Source organism: Perognathus longimembris, unplaced genomic scaffold, assembly GCF_023159225.1.
Source record: "Perognathus longimembris pacificus isolate PPM17 unplaced genomic scaffold, ASM2315922v1 HiC_scaffold_200, whole genome shotgun sequence".
NCBI classification, from domain to species: Eukaryota; Metazoa; Chordata; class Mammalia; order Rodentia; family Heteromyidae; genus Perognathus; species Perognathus longimembris.
Window position 1 is genome coordinate 59,715 of NW_025957057.1, and position 16,017 is coordinate 75,731.

Below are 16,017 nucleotides of genomic sequence, written 5' to 3' on the forward strand. Positions count from 1 at the left end.
AACACCCTAGGTGACCAGCTTTGATCCAAAGACCGCGGGGACACCCCTGGGCCCTGGGTTCAAACCCCTGGACAGACGCAGGAAAGAGAAAAATCAACGGCAGGGAAAGAAAAGGGAGTGGAGGGAAGGGGAAGAAAGAGTGGGCACGAGACGTGGGAACACTGACCCTGGGGAGAAAGCTGGAGCAGACTACAGATTGGCAATTTACTTAATAGTGCGGATACATTGTTACTTCTTAGTTGGGTGACTGCATCCCGGTTGTATAACCATACATTATCAGAACCTGAATGAAGGGCCTAACTCAGCATCATTGATACTCAGGGCAAAGCCTTGTGTGTTAAGGGCACCTATTATCCTGTGACATACAGACTCATTTCAGATCCCAAGTACAAGGCCAGGAAATTCTCAGCCAATCTCTGCCTCCCTGTCTCCCTTCCTCTCTCTCTCTCCTTTCCTCCCTCTCTCTCTCCTTCCTTCTCTCTCTCCCTGCCGCTCTCTCACCCTCCTTCACTCTCTCCCTAACCCTTCCCTCTCTTTCTCTATCCCTCTCTCCCCCCTATTTCTCCCCCTTGACAACTAAATCATTTCTTCACACTGCCATATTGTAAACAAATTGAAAAACATAGGCGAATAGGAGTCCTTGCATTCTACTCAAGACCCAAACTTCATTTGAGATTGGCTCACATTTCAGGCACTGTGTCACCTTGGTCACTTTGAAGGTGTGTTCTCAATTTAGGTCCAGCCTGTCTGGGCTTTTATGGCCCTTCCTATGCTTTCCCTGTGGCTGGAGATGACTGGTACATTTCCAATGAGTTGACAGAATAGATAACCACTACTTTCCTCGGTTAATTGAAATATTTTTACCCACATCTATTACCCTCAAGTAGAAAGAAAGGAAACCAAAATATTCTAAAGTCCACTGTGAGGTAAATACATAATGAAACTGATTTATATTTTTAATGACTAAGAAAGAGACACATGCAAATTGACAAGCAAGGGTTATTAAACATCCATGAAGAAATTTGAACTCTGGCAGCAGTGGCAGCAGAGCACCACCACTGCCCTGGCAAAGTCCCCGGTTCTCCACTCACCTCCAGTGCTCATTGGTGACTAGGAGAGGAAACCTTCAGCCCACAGGCAGCAGACAGACGCGGACTGCGGAAAAGTCCAACAATCCAGAGAAAACATTTTTGCCCCTCATGTCACTGTGACTGATTTCAGTTCCCTAGGTATTATGTATATATTTATTGGAACTAGGAAGGGAAGGGGAACATCAAAATGGAGACACAAAGAAACAATGAACAAACACCACAGCAGTAGTTACAAAATTATATGCTATAACTCCATGTACCACTCATGTGAGATGGGAAAGGGGAGTGGGATGGTTGGGAAAAAATGAGGAAGAGGTAATAATTTTATAAGAAATGTACTCCCTGCCTTACATGTGAAACTGTAACCCCTTTGCACATCACTTGGACAATAAATAAGTTAATAAATAAAAATAGATTAATTTTTTTTCTCAGTCTGGGATCTGAACTCAGTGCAGGGTGCTGTCCCTGAGCTTTTGTGTGCAGGGCTATTATTCTTGCCAATGTGTTATTTATTAACTTTTTGACTTGAACATTAGACCAAAGGGCCTTGTGGACATTTCTGCCTCAGCTGGCTTCAAGACATAATCGTCAGACCTCAGGTTCCTGAGTAGCTAGGATTACAGGAATGAGCTATCTAGCCCAGCTAAAGTATTAAAACAGTTTAAGAATTTTTCTCTCTATCCATCTTGTTTCTCCTTCTGTATATTTGTGCTGGTGTTGTTGCATGAGCTCAGGTCCTATGTTTAGATTCTCACACTTTGGGTTCTAAAGCAAGTATTGTGTAACCCACGGCCTGTGGCTCACATAATGCTAGAGATCAGCAGAACACTGTTGTCAAAGGCACAGCCATATGGACAGTAACAGAGAGCATCACAGATATTGGGGACTTTGTCTCACAGTGCAACATGTGACCAGGGCACTCAGGTAAAGTGTCTTCTCTGGGACTTACTGCATGGAGCCCCCAGTTCTGAGGGTGGCAGTTGGGTCTCCGTAAGTGGTGCTTCTGGCCATGGAGCATCAGATGACTCTTCATTCTGTACAGGTAGCTGCTCAGGTAAGAAGCTAGAAAGCTGCCCCAGAAAAACGCTCTCAGGATGGGCCTGAATTGAACTTGAGCAGCGCTTCTGGGCCAACAGCCAGGTATCCAGCCGGGTGTGTGCCTAGGTAACATTCCCAGGTAGGTCTCCATGAGCCCTCAGCTGTTAGCAAACATCAGTCTCCTTCCCAGAACCAGGATGGCAGCTCCGTCTTCAGCATGACCAGGTACCTGTCCAGGTTGCTGCTCATTTTGCTGACCATAAGATAGAGCATTGTGATAGGTAATCTGGAGTATGGGTAGGACAATTAAGCCTCCCAATGAGGAAATCTGTGCCTGTGACCAGACAACGACTCCAGTGATGGATGGTTCCCAGGATCCCAGCCAGAGTGTGGGTTCTGGGAAATAGACAGAGTATTGGCCATGCAGGTTCATCTACATGGATCTGCTGCACAAAGCCAGCTTTTGTTGTCTGTGGAGAACATCATGGGGTGCAGAGGAAACCAGATGGCCCCATGCTCAACCACAAAAACAAGCTGGTGACCCAGTGCCCAAAGCACACACACAACCCGTGCATTAAATAAGTAAAATCTTAGGTCCATGGGCACCCATGTCCTACACGCTATTTCAGGAGTATTGTGCATGAATGCTAGCACACTGTTGTGCACCAGGAGGCCCACATCGATAAGCAGGCTCAGGAACACCAAGAATACATATGGACAATAGAAGGACCACATGCACCAAGAAATGCATGTGAGTCAGGAGGAACATACAAACACTGAGGCTCACATGAACTAGGACATACCTGCCCACCAGAGGTCTAAAACTGCCAGCAGTCTCTCTTGGACCAGGATGGGAATGCACAGCTATATTGGCATATGTCAGATGATATGCAGAGGCACCAATAGGCTGGTGTGTACTAGAAGGTATTTCATTTCAGGAAATGCATGCATAATAGTAGTTTCACTGAGTACCTATGAAACATTTGCAGCGGAAGGCTCATGCACATCAGCAGGTGCACATGCATTAGGAGGCTCATATGCACCAGCAGAGACAACTCCAGTGGGCATGCACAACAAATGTCCTCCATGAATCAGACACACAGGATGAGGAAGTTTCTGTGCACAAAGAGGACCATAGCAAAGCTGGTGGATGCACAAAAGAAGCCCTCCCCTGCTATCCAAAGCACACATGGAGGAGGCTAACATGCACCATCTGGTGGACATGCCGGAATGCCCTGAATTACCAGCAGATTTACCAGCATCCCTGTACAGGACATGTACGACCAGGCACATATACATCAGCATACCAGTCTGGGCAGCCTAAGTTGCCGAAACCACACACAACATGGACCATGCACCATAGGAATAGGAAGGAAGCAAAACTGTTTATAGGGCAGGAGTATGTGGTACAGAATCCATGGGACCTGATGCTACTGGCCTCTGTCCCCCAGATTCACGGAACAATATGGGGATCAGCATGACTCTGTGTACCTCAATTTTCAGCACAATAAGTAAACTGGACTGCCCTAAATAACAACACACAAGCACAATAAAAAACAAAATATCAGATGCATGCCCAACAGAAATGGAAAGCACATTTGCAGCAGCATGCCTGCACAAAGGAGCAGGTGCACAGAGAATAGCATTCACACACACAATCCAAGGTACTTGTGCACCAGAAAGCAAACTAATGGACACAAGGAGGACCTCGAGTCACATTTAACAGCCAACACATGAACACGTGCAGGAGCAGACACATACAAAGAACATGCACTAGAACACCGTTGAAAAGCTGAGGGTCACGTTTACCAAACACATACTGGCAGGGGCACAGGCACTAAGAATCTCATGTGCACCAACCGGTTAAGCTGAATGAGTAGGTGTATGCACACCAGAGGGCCATTGCATTCTATTAGATGCATGGAATTTAGGTGGCACATGCACAGCAGTTGCCCACATGCTTCAGTGGTCACATACGCACCAGAAATTTCTCACACACTGTCAAGTGCACATACTGCATAAGGCAAAAGAAGTCTAGGTGGTGCATGATTAAAGTAGGATCGTATATACCAATAAGCATACATACAAATAGAAGCAGCTGGCCTGTGAGGATGCACGACCCTGCCTATGTGTTTCCACAGGTCCCCAAGCACAATGGCATGGGTACACTTAGAAAGAAAGCCAATATATTGTAGGCCAAGCCTGTGCAGTGTAGGATGTGCAGGATTCTTTGTCCTGCAGTACTGGGTAGGCTTGGCCTCCACCCTGTGGACACATATGGCACAGCAAGTGTGCCACATATATCGAAGGCTTCTGCAAAAACATGAACAGGACTGCCCTAATACCAGCTAAGTGCCCCAACTCCATGCACACGGACTAAAGGAATATAAATAAATGAAAATTAGATGAAAACCCACACTCAAACAAAAAGTTAAACTATCATGTGCATGAACACCAGCAAGCTATGTACACCATGAGGCCCACAAACAACAGCATGCCTTCTTGCACACAGAGGCCCATGACATGAGGATATACACGTGAATGTGTACAAGAAGGCCCACATGCACTAGGAGGCCAATCCTTACCCAAAGATGCATTAATAGGTGCATGTGCAGCATTCTGTACATGCACACCAGCATGGACCACAGTAGGGCGCAAATTCTAGCAATAATACCTGTAAGTTTATATAGAGCAGCATGCACAACAATAGGTGTACATGATTCAAAAAGTGTGTTTACGGAAACTGGTTACAGAGTGGTTACAGAAACTTGGAATTCAACTCCAGGGCACAAATGATTTAGTGCTTGAATCAAACATGAAGCCCTCTTTCCTTTGTTCATTTTGAAGGTAGATTTTGAATTTAGACCTGGCTGGTTCAGGCTGTTACCTCCCTGCTTATGCTTTCGTTGTGGCTGGAGATGACTGGTGTATTCCAATGCACCCAGCCATTGTCCTTCTCTGGATCCTGGAGAATAGGTGCCCACACTTTACTCAGTCTTTAATTGGAATATTGTCTCAGGAACTTTCATGTCCATCCTGGGCATGAAACTTCTTCCCTCTTCTCTGCCTCTCAAGTAGCAAAGGGTCCTGACATGGTCTCGGGACTATGCTGATATGACCATACTCCTACAGTTCCTGTGGGTCCCAGAATTTACCCCCAAGCTTGGCAACAAGATCCATGTTTCTGAACAGGAGCTGCAGAGCACTTGTGCCTCTATTGGAGAAAATGTTTCTACATTTGTCTGGAAGTCATCATGCTACCTGTTCCCTGTCTTGTCTAAGTCTCCTTGTGAGTCTCTGCCATTTATGGTGCTCTGTGACCCTATGGCAAAGATTTTCTCACACACATTTCACTTAGGTCCCCTTCTTCTATATATTGTAGGAATGTATAATGTATGAAAATAAGAATCAAGTTTGGTGCAGGAAAACTGTGATTGTTATCGTCTTTCTTTGTAAATTTCCTGATAACTGATATTCCATCACTTGATTCTGAAGATGCATACTGACTCAAACCTAGAACACCCCATATTTAGGGTTTCAAATGCTGGAATTAAATTAATTGTGCAGACTTCTCTAGCATATTCTTTGCTTTTCATATGGGTATTGCCTACTGAGAACTCCTTTCTTGTGTTTTTCCTTGATTTTTTTTCTGAGAAGGAAAATAACATGTTTTCTCATAGGGCTTTTTTTCCTCTTGATTCTTTGCTTGGTGTATGTCATCACAGATCACTCCCCTATTGCTATCTGCATATCTTCCTCAAATTTGCTCTTCTGTATCCTACACACATGGTAATATTCTCCATCTCATGTTTCAATGCTATATCCCTCTTTCCATATCATTATATATAATGGTACCTCCTCCCTTTCTTTTTTTGTCTTTTCTTATCTCCTATTCTTTTCTCTGACCTTCATACTTTCAATATTTCCTCTTCCAATTATCTATTCCTCTGATATTCCTTGCTCTGTTACTTCAATACATACATCTTCAGCTGTTTCCTTTTCTATATATTTTCACTGAGCAATTATTCATATTCATTCCTTAATTCTGCTCTTCTTCTACTCTACCTTTGTCATCAGAAATTTTCCCATCTAACCTATTCCAATTTTTGACTTGTGTATTCTGTAAATTTGTTTGTAAATCTTCCCATTCCCATAGCCTTGTCTCATTTCTTTCTTAACTTACTCTGTCTTGTTATTTTGTAAATTTCTCTTTCAAGGTCTCCCATCGTGTTATTCTATCCTTTATGTATTTCGGCTATTTTTCCTTCTCTATATGCTGACTCCAGTCAAAACACCTAGGATTTATCATCTGAATCTTAATTCTAAGTGTTTCTGTTCACTACTGTTAAATGTATTAACACTTTCTGTGCAATGTGTTCCTTGGCTTTTCTCACAATCCCTGGCAACATGCATCTGCCTCATGTGTCTGCCAGTTCCATTAAAAAGTTATACCACGTCACTGAAACTGTAGAGGATTTTTCCTATGTGTGTCTTTTATGTAGCAAAATAGCACCAGTTGTAAATTCACAGACAAGCAGATACACACTCTCTTTTGACTTTGTCCATGCCATTATTCTTGGTATAGGAAGTTCCTTCCCTGGTTAGGCCGCGTAGTATCCCACTGTAAGTATACAATCTATTTGATGTGTTCTTGAGTACTTGCATTGTTTTGTCCTCCTCACAACTTTGAATAATTCTACATGATTTTTTTCATCTGTGTTCTTTAGAGCCCCAGAGGTGCCATCTGTTTGTGATTCTGACAAGTGGCAAAATAGACTGCAGAACATCACAAGGAAACCAAAGGCAGTAGAAAGTCCATCCAAACAAGGAACACTTTTCTTTTGTCTCAAAAGATTTGTAGGCTTTCATTTTTATTTTTTTCTTATATTTACATTTCTGAAACATCATTGGTTTGTTTTTGTTTCTCATTTTCACCTGTTGCTTCTATCATTTTGTTGGTGTTGTTGTAGTTGATCATTTACTTCTTCTTTCTTTCTCTGTTTCTTTTTTCTGTTTTTCCTTTTTATTTTATTTTTTAAATAACTTTTCTCCGTTATGTGCATCTTTCTTCCAGTATTCTCTCTTTATTTCTCTCTATGTATTCTCTTTCTTTAAAAATTACTTTCCTATGAATAACATCTCCACTCTTTACTGCTAACTCTCCACTGTCTACCAATTTAACCTTGTTGTTTATACTGATTCTACTCTCCTCCACATTTCCACATCACTTAAACTAAACCAAAATCATCACCCCCCCCATACATTTTACTCTAGTTTCTTTATTACCTCTAACTTGCTCTCCTGACTTACTACTAGGTCCTCCAGATCCCATTGACGCCTGGTTATTGGATCGAGGGTATCCCCGGTTAATTCGAGTGAAACAAAGTGGTTCATAGAGAAAGCCAGTACAAAAAGAACTTCATGGGCTGGGGATATAGCCTAGTGGAAGAGTGCCTGCCTCGGATACACGAGGCCCTAGGTGCGATTGCCAGCACCACATATACAGAAAACGGCAAGAAGCGGCGCTGTGGCTCAAGTGGCAGAGTGCTAGCCTTGAGCGGGAAGAAGCCAGGGACAGTGCTCAGGCCCTGAGTCCAAGGCCCAGGACTGGCCAAAAAAAAAAAAAGAACTTCATATAAGAACAAGAATTTCTCATAGGGTTGTAACAGTAAATAAGTAACTACTGAATACAGGGCTCAGGATTGGTTGTTATATTGAAATTGTAGTCTTTAGGAATGCCTAATCTAATTTTATACACAGGTATAAAAGGTATGTGTATTTAATTGTGAACTTCAAAGATTTACACAACTGTGCCTGGTAAGGTCTGCTTTGGGTCTTAAACAGTGCTCACAGTTGCTAGTAGACTGGCATTCCCAATCCAATTCGGCAGAAGGAACACAAGAAAAATGGCAAACAATGAAGTCTTAGCCCCCACTCAAAGCAAGCAGGAAGCAGAGCAGTCAATTAAAGACATAGAAGAGAACCCCCAAAATTCTCTACAAAGTCTACTGATAAACATGATAAATGAAAAGTTTGAATCTCTTCAGTCAATTATTCTAGAGCGTGAGGAGGCAAAGCAAAAATTAATGGAGAATGTCATGGTATCCGCAAATAGAAAGATAAATGAACTTTAAGAGCTACCCATCTTAAAGATGTGAGAGACAACACTAAAACCAAATTAATGAAGTTAATAACGTAAAGAAGTCCATACAGGACCTAAGAAATGACATGGAAATTATCAGGAAAGACCAGTCAGAACAAAAAGAGATTCAAATCAAGTAGCTAGCCTACAGTCCCGAATAACCAAAGCAGAGGATCAAATCTCAGGAGCTGAAGATTCCCTAGAATCTATGGAGAAAGATCAAAATCAATACAAGTCCAGTCCAATCAACAAAACAGATCACAACAGATCACTACAGGAGATTGAAGACATGATCAGGAAGCCCAATTTAAGGATAGTAGGTATTGGGGAAAACTTGGAGAAAGAAGTTAGTGGAATAGTTAACCTATTTAACAGAATATTAGCTGAAAACTTCCCAAATATCCAGAATGAAAGGCCTATACAGATACAAGAAGCATTTAGAACCCCAATCCGAGCAGACCAGAATAGGACATGCCACCGACACATTGTGATCAAAACAGGTTCAGTAGAGTCAAAGGAAAGAATCCTGAAAGCTGTTAGGGAGACGAAAACAATCACATATAAATGAAAAGCCATCAGAATTACCCCAGGCTTCTCAGCAGAAACCACGAAAGCAAGGAGAGCCTGGAATGAGGTATAGCAGACACAAAATAAAAATGACCACAGACCAAGGATACTGTACCCAGCCAAATTCTCATTCATAGCCGAAGGTCAAATAAAAGTCTTCCATAGTAAGGAAAAACTGAAACAATATATCTCCACCAAACCAGCTTTGCAAAAACTCCTTAAAGATGTACTATAAAGGGAAAATAATCAAGATCTCAATACAGACAGAGAAATGCACCCTAAATAGTAAACATCAGATCAAGAAATGGGAAGACACATCTTTTAACAAGATAGTGACAATGAAAGGAACAAACAATCATCTCTCAATTCTAACTCTCAACATTAATGGACTTTATCCTCCAATCAAACAACATAGACTCATAAGTTGGATCAAAAATCAAGATCCATCTTTGTGCTGCCTCCAAGAGACATATCTATCCAGCAAAAGTAAACATCTTCTAAGAGTGAAAGGCTGGAAACTAATCTATCAAGCAAAATGGCCCCCATAAGCAGGCTGGAGTTGCAATCCTACTATCAGAGAAAATTGATTTCAAATTAAAAAAGGTAAGAAGAGACAAAGAAAGTTACTACATACTAGTAAAGGGATATCTCCTACAGGAAGATATAACCATTCTAAATATCTACAATTAGGCAAGAAGGAAATATAAAGGGGATCCAAAAAGGAAAAGATGAAGTTAAACTTTCTCTCTTTGCAGATGATATGATCCATGATCCTATACCTAAAGAATCCCATAGATTCTACCCCAAGCTACTAGAGCTGATCCAAAACTTTGGCAGAGTTGCAGGGTATAAAATAAATCCTCAAGAATCAACGGCCTTTCTCTGCGCTAATGACCTGAAAACCTAGGCGGAAATCAGGAAAGCAACTACTTTTGCAATAGCCCCCCAAAACATAAAATACCTAGAAATAACCTTAACCAAAGAAGTGAAAGACCTCTTTGAGGAGAATTTTAAAAGCTTGAAAAACGAAATTACGTCCAAACTAAGGAAATGGAAAAACCTCCCATGCTCCTGGATTGGGAGGATTAATATAATCAAAATGGCAATATTGCCAAAGGCTATCGACAAATTCAAGGCAATACCCATTAATATCCCAACACCATTTTTTTAATGAAATAGAGGAAGCAATCCAGAAATTTATATGGAAACATAAAAGACCTACAATAGCACAAACAATCCTAATCAGAAAGAACAGTGCTGGAGGAATTACAATACCCAACTTCCAGTTGTATTATAAAGCTATAGTAATGAAAAAAAGCTTGGTATTGGCACCGAACTGCCCTGAAGACCAATGGTACAGAATTGAAGACCCAGAAATGAACCCACAGAACTATGCCTACTTAATCTTTGATAAAGGGGCTAAAACAATAGTTTGGAAGAAAGATAGCCTCTTTAACAAATGGTGATGGCAAAAGTGGCTCAACACATGCAACAAACTAAAACTAGATCCTTATATATCACCCTGCACCAAAATCAATTCTAAATGGACTAAAGACGTCGAAACAAATCAGACACCCTGAAAACACTAAAGGAAGGACTAGGAGAAACACTTGGGCTCCTTGGCGCAGGACGGTACTTCCTTTACAAAGTCCCAGAAAGGCTACAAATCAAAGAAAGGTTGGGCAAATGAGACTGCATCAAACTGCAGAGCTTCTGCACGGCAAAGTTCATAGCTCACAAGATAAACAGAAAGCGCACAGACTGGGAGAAGATCTTTACCGGCCATTTAACAGACAAAGGCCTCATATCTCAAATAAATGCAGAACTAAAAAACTTACCTTCCTCCAAAACAAAACCGCAAAGAACCAATAGCCCCCTCATCAAGTGGGCTAAAGATTTACAAAGAGGCTTCTCTGATGAGGATTTGAGAATGGCCAAGAGACATATGAAAAAGTGCTCTACATCACTGGCCATAAAAGAAATGCAAATCAAAGCAAAATAGAGATTCCATCTCACCCCAGTAAGAATGTCATATATCAAGAAAACTAACAATAACAATTGTTGGAGGGGATGTGGCCAAAAGGGAACCCTACTTCATTGTTGGTGGGAATGTAAACTGGGTCAGCCACTCGGGCAAGCAGTATGGAGATTCCTCAGAAGGCGAAATATAGAGCTCCCCCATGACCCAGCAGCAACAAAAGACCAAACAAAAATCCAAAAGACCACAAACAAAATCACATTAAGGCCACCAGCACAACAATGTTCATCACAGCGCAATTTGTCATAGCTAGACTCTGGAACCAACCCAGATGCCCCTCAGTAGACGATTGGATCAGGAAAATGTGGGTACATATACGCAATGGAATTGTATGCCTGCATCAGAAAGAATGACATTGTCCCATTAGTAAGGAAATGGAAGGACTTGGAAAAATCATTATACTAAGTGAAGTGAGCCAGACCCAAAGAAACATGGACGCTATGGTCTCCCTTATTGGGAATAATTAATACAGGTTTAGGCAAGTCATAGCGAGGATCACAAGACCCCAATAGCTATACCCTTATGAACACATAAGATGATGGTAAGTGAAATGAAGTCCATGTTACGGAAACGATTGTTATATCACAGTTGTAACTACTTTAAACGTCCCATCTGTAACTGCACCTTTGATTATTGATGATGTTGTTGTATCACCTTCCTGTGGTTGTACCTACAGTATCTCTGTAATCTTATCTGAGTACATTGGAAACCACATATTCTGGCATTAGAACTAGGAAATTGGAAAGTAATACCAAAATTGAGAGACACAGGGTAAAAATAACCAAACAACTACAAAAGCAATACTTGCAAAACTGTTTGGCATAAGTGAACTGATGACCTCATGGGGGGGAAAGGAAAGGAGAAGAGGGGGAAGTATGAAGGACAAGGTAACAAACAGTACAAGAAATGTATCCAATGCCTAACGTATGAAACTGTAACCACTCTGTACATCCGTTTGATAATAAAAATTTGAAAAACAACAACAACAAAGGATGATTATTGAATTTACATAGATCAAGGCACTGGTTAACAAAATAGTGTGTATATGTATATGGGATGTTTTGTGTATTTCTTTGAAGATTCATTGATTTAGGTTTAGAGTGTGAAATAGCAAAATTACACAATATTGAATGGTAACCATCGGAGAGTATAGCGTAGTTCCTACCACGGGTGCCTTATAATCAAATATATTGGCTGAGATCTCAACTGCAGTTCTTTCCTGCTAGATGACAGTGAGTATATGCTTCAGCTACAAAAGCTATCACTTGTTGCTGCACTAGATTTACCTCCCCTGGTTTGGGGAGCTTGCTCCCTTATCAGTGCTCCCCTTTTCACCCTCTCCTCTGGGCTCCTGACCAGGGGCAGCCAAGGTGGAGCAAAGGGACACTGGCTAGCCTAAGGTGCATATGGCTAAATGAGATCTCCTTTTCCTCCCTCCTTACCCACCAAGGAAGCCAGGTGCAGACGGATCTCGGAAACGCTTCAGAGAGCAATCCAATTTAATCGGGTGGGGCTCACAGTAATATAGTAGTGATGATGAGGATTGAGCCTCAGCTGGCGATAGGCTGGCGAGCTTGTCCAACCAAGGGCAGCTCCCAAAGACCTCCCTCATGGACTAGTGTCACTTCCCATAGCACTGCCCTCTGCGCAAAGTCCGCAAAAGGAGAGCACACGTGCTCACTGGCACGAGGTGGGGGATGGTCTCAAAGCTACCCATTCTGGTTCCAGACCCAGAAGGAGATAGGTGTGGCTCACTTCCACACTGTCCCAGGGCTGGAGGAAGGGTGGCGTCTCGGGAGCGCTCTCCTCACCTTTCCCCCCTTAGGCCAAGATGAATCCCCAATAATTTGTCCTTTTGGAGCTAGTTGATATGGATAGTGTGCATATTGACTGAGATCAGGGATGTGACAAGGTGATCCCTTACCGAGGAAATTTGGCCTTGATTTGATCAAACAATGGTTGATGATCTATTAATCAAATATTCTTTGAGAGATGCTAGCTTTACTACTATTACTAAATGTTTTATCTAAAGGTCTTCTCTAAATCAGCTAACGTATTAAATGAAATAAATTTATGGTGTACTTTTCATTTCAAAATCCTGATCAAACTTGCAAATATTATTCATGAAACATGCCTTCTATAATTGCTAGTATGAGCACAACTCCATTTTAGTTGTTTTTTTTTTTTTTTTTTTTTTTTTTTTGGCCAGTACTAGGCTGTGAAAGCAGGGCCTGAGCACTGCCCCTGGCTTCCTTTTGCTCAAGGCTAGCACTCTGCCACTTGAGCCATAGCACCCCTTCTGGCCATTTTCTGTATGTGTGGTGATGGGGAATTGACCCCAGGGCCCCATGTATACAAGGCAAGCACTCTTGCCACTAGGCCATATACCCAGCCCCCACAACTCCATTTTGATCAAGAAAAAAGTAGAATATATCCTGGGAAAATGTTTGTGAGACATTGACTCATACAGTGGTGTGGTGGCATATGACTCACGTATTTATGATGCTTACAAACAATACTTGAAAATTTGCTTTTTCTCAGCCTTGTTCATTTCCTCGTGGTTCCTGCCTTCACTTGTTAAATTAATGGAGGAGATAGAGGATTTTGTTGTAAGTATGTGTCCTGGTTAGAGACAGTCAGAAAAACTGGAGATCACACATGTTTAAAATTTCAAACTGCATCCTAAAGGATGTAGTTATCAAGATGCTTATCCAGAGGCACTGAGTTTAAAGAAATTTTGTATAAAGTAGCAGTTCATAAATTTGTATAAATCACCATGCCATTGTTCTATCCACTAAAATGCATCCTGATAATTATTTGTGATCTTTTTTGTGTACATATGGCAGACTTGGGGCTTGAATTCAACATCTGTGTGGTGTTTCTGAACTTTTGTGCTCAAGGCTAATGCTCTCCCACTTGAGCCACAGCTCTCCTTATGGCTTGTTTTTGGTGTTACTCGGGAATGAGTCTCAGGGACAAAACAACCATAAACCACAGCAAAAGCATTGCTAATTTATGTGGCTCTCTTGTGTCACCCAGTGGAAAACGAGGTCATAACTTCCTAGCAATAGCTTAGCACTCTGGGAAACAAACTCTGCCACTGCAATCTTGTGGACATGAGCAGGAGTCTGCTCTGGAGCCATTCCCCTGTCAACTTCCTCTGTTGTGAGTGTGTGTTGAGCTTTATTGCTGTTGTTTCAGTTATTTTGCCAGGCAGTCTTACACTGGTGAGCTGGTACATCATAACTGGAATGAAAAACACAGCAAGAGGTAAGCCTGCCCCCCTGCAGATCTTCAGCTTAGCTGTATGTAGGAGTTTCTAAAAGATAAAATAAAATAAAAAGCAGAGAGAAGCTCCTAGCGAGCCGAAAACGCACTTCTGCAAACAGACTGGGAGAAAGCACGGGTCCCAGACAGACTGACTAGCAACACCCAGTTACAGAGAACAACCAACTCCTACCTGAAAACCAGAGCAACTACCTAAACTAGCTTGGATTGAGGGTGACAGAGGCTCCAACACCTGCAAACTATAAGACACTTATGCAAACTTATGAGAAATATAGAAGATGTATGAAACTTAAGTGTTTGCTGAAATAAACAGAGTTGTGTCTTCAGTCTCTCTGTGTCTCCTTCATCATCAATCCCCTTGCCACTTGGAATCCTTGTTGACGCTGTGGCTGACAAGTGGCGCAGCAACCGTTGCCCAAACAGGAACCAGAGGAAATCATCGGAAGGACTTCTCGCACAGAGAAGCAAGCAGGTAAAGGGACCAAGAAGTGTAGTAGGGGTGGTGGGGGGGCGGGGGAGCTGAATTGAAGGAAATAGAAAGAGAAAAAGAATAAGAAAAAGGAAAAAGGAAGGAGATGTAAAATGAGTGCGAAACACGAGTGTTTCTGAGGGCACATAGGACCATCCTGAGGAAAAAGAGCTGTATGATTAGTTCAAAGGGCCTAGAGGAAGTTGTACAGAATCTCTGCCCCTGGTTCCTGGAGGAGGGAACAGTGGACTTGGGGTATGGCAAAAGTTTAGCCAAGAATTAAAAAAAACAGATAAAAATTAGAGGAAAACATTGACATTTTCTGTTTGGAAAATGATTAGAAAGAGTCTGGATACAGATCACCAGATTGAAATTGTTTTTTTAAAATTATTGTGTGAGAAGAACAATAAACAAACCCTCCGTGTATCAATGGCAGAGGAACAGGGCTGTTTATCAGAGTGTGACAGTGTTAGAAGTATAAAAATTCGGTGCTAGTCTTTTGACGCCCTCTGTAACAAAGACAGAGACCCTCCAGGGCACCGACCCTTCCCCATGCCCAGCCCTGTGATAAATGGGGAAGGTAAATGCCCACTGCTCCTAATTCAGACTCCTCCACCTATGTCTGCAGTTCAAAAGGCTATATTGACTGCAACGGAGAAGAGGGAGGGGATTTCCAACTTTTTCCTGTCTTAGAAAACAAAGGCAACCAGTAGTATGGTATTCCACGTTTTACGGAATTGAAAGAAATTATGAGTTCTACTTCGAAATACGGGGCAACTGCTCCTTTCACGTTTTGCTTGATTGATAGTTTGGCTCACCAGACATTGTGCCCAGAGGATTGGAAGACAATTGCTCAGGCTTGCCTCAATGGGGGATATTATTTGTTATAGACTGCAGAATGGATGGAAAGGTATGATGAGGTGGCAAAATACAATAACCGCAGCAACATATCTCTATCCTATGACATGCTGGTGGGTGCAGGTAAATATTCTGATGTTCAACAACAAATTAAGTGCCCAGAAATTGCTTATGGACAAATTAATGAATGTGCAACTAAATCCTGGAGGAAGCTTCCTATTTCTGGGACAAGGACAGATAAGTTATTTAAGATCAGACAGGGGCTAAATGATAGTTTGTCAAATCCACTGATCTGAACCCCCATCTGAGATCACCAGAGTACCACAGCACTTACTAATGTAAGGAAGAAAACAGAAAAAGGAATGAAACAGTGAGGTGGGGAAGAAGCCAGAGGTGGAACATGACCAGCCTGTTGATCTCAGAAACAGGAGGTATCAGGCCATATGACAGAAAGAATAGATATGAACACAGGGACACTGTAATGTAACATGGTTGGCATGAGGAAACATGGCCAGCGTGAGTAAGG

The 16,017-nt window shown here is 42.0% G+C and overlaps 1 pseudogene; it reads right to left on the reverse strand.

The window, feature by feature from the left end:
- Positions 1-2,303: 2,303 nt before the first annotated feature.
- The window catches only part of LOC125344655, a 28,005-nt pseudogene continuing 14,291 nt past the window's right edge, over positions 2,304-16,017 (reverse strand).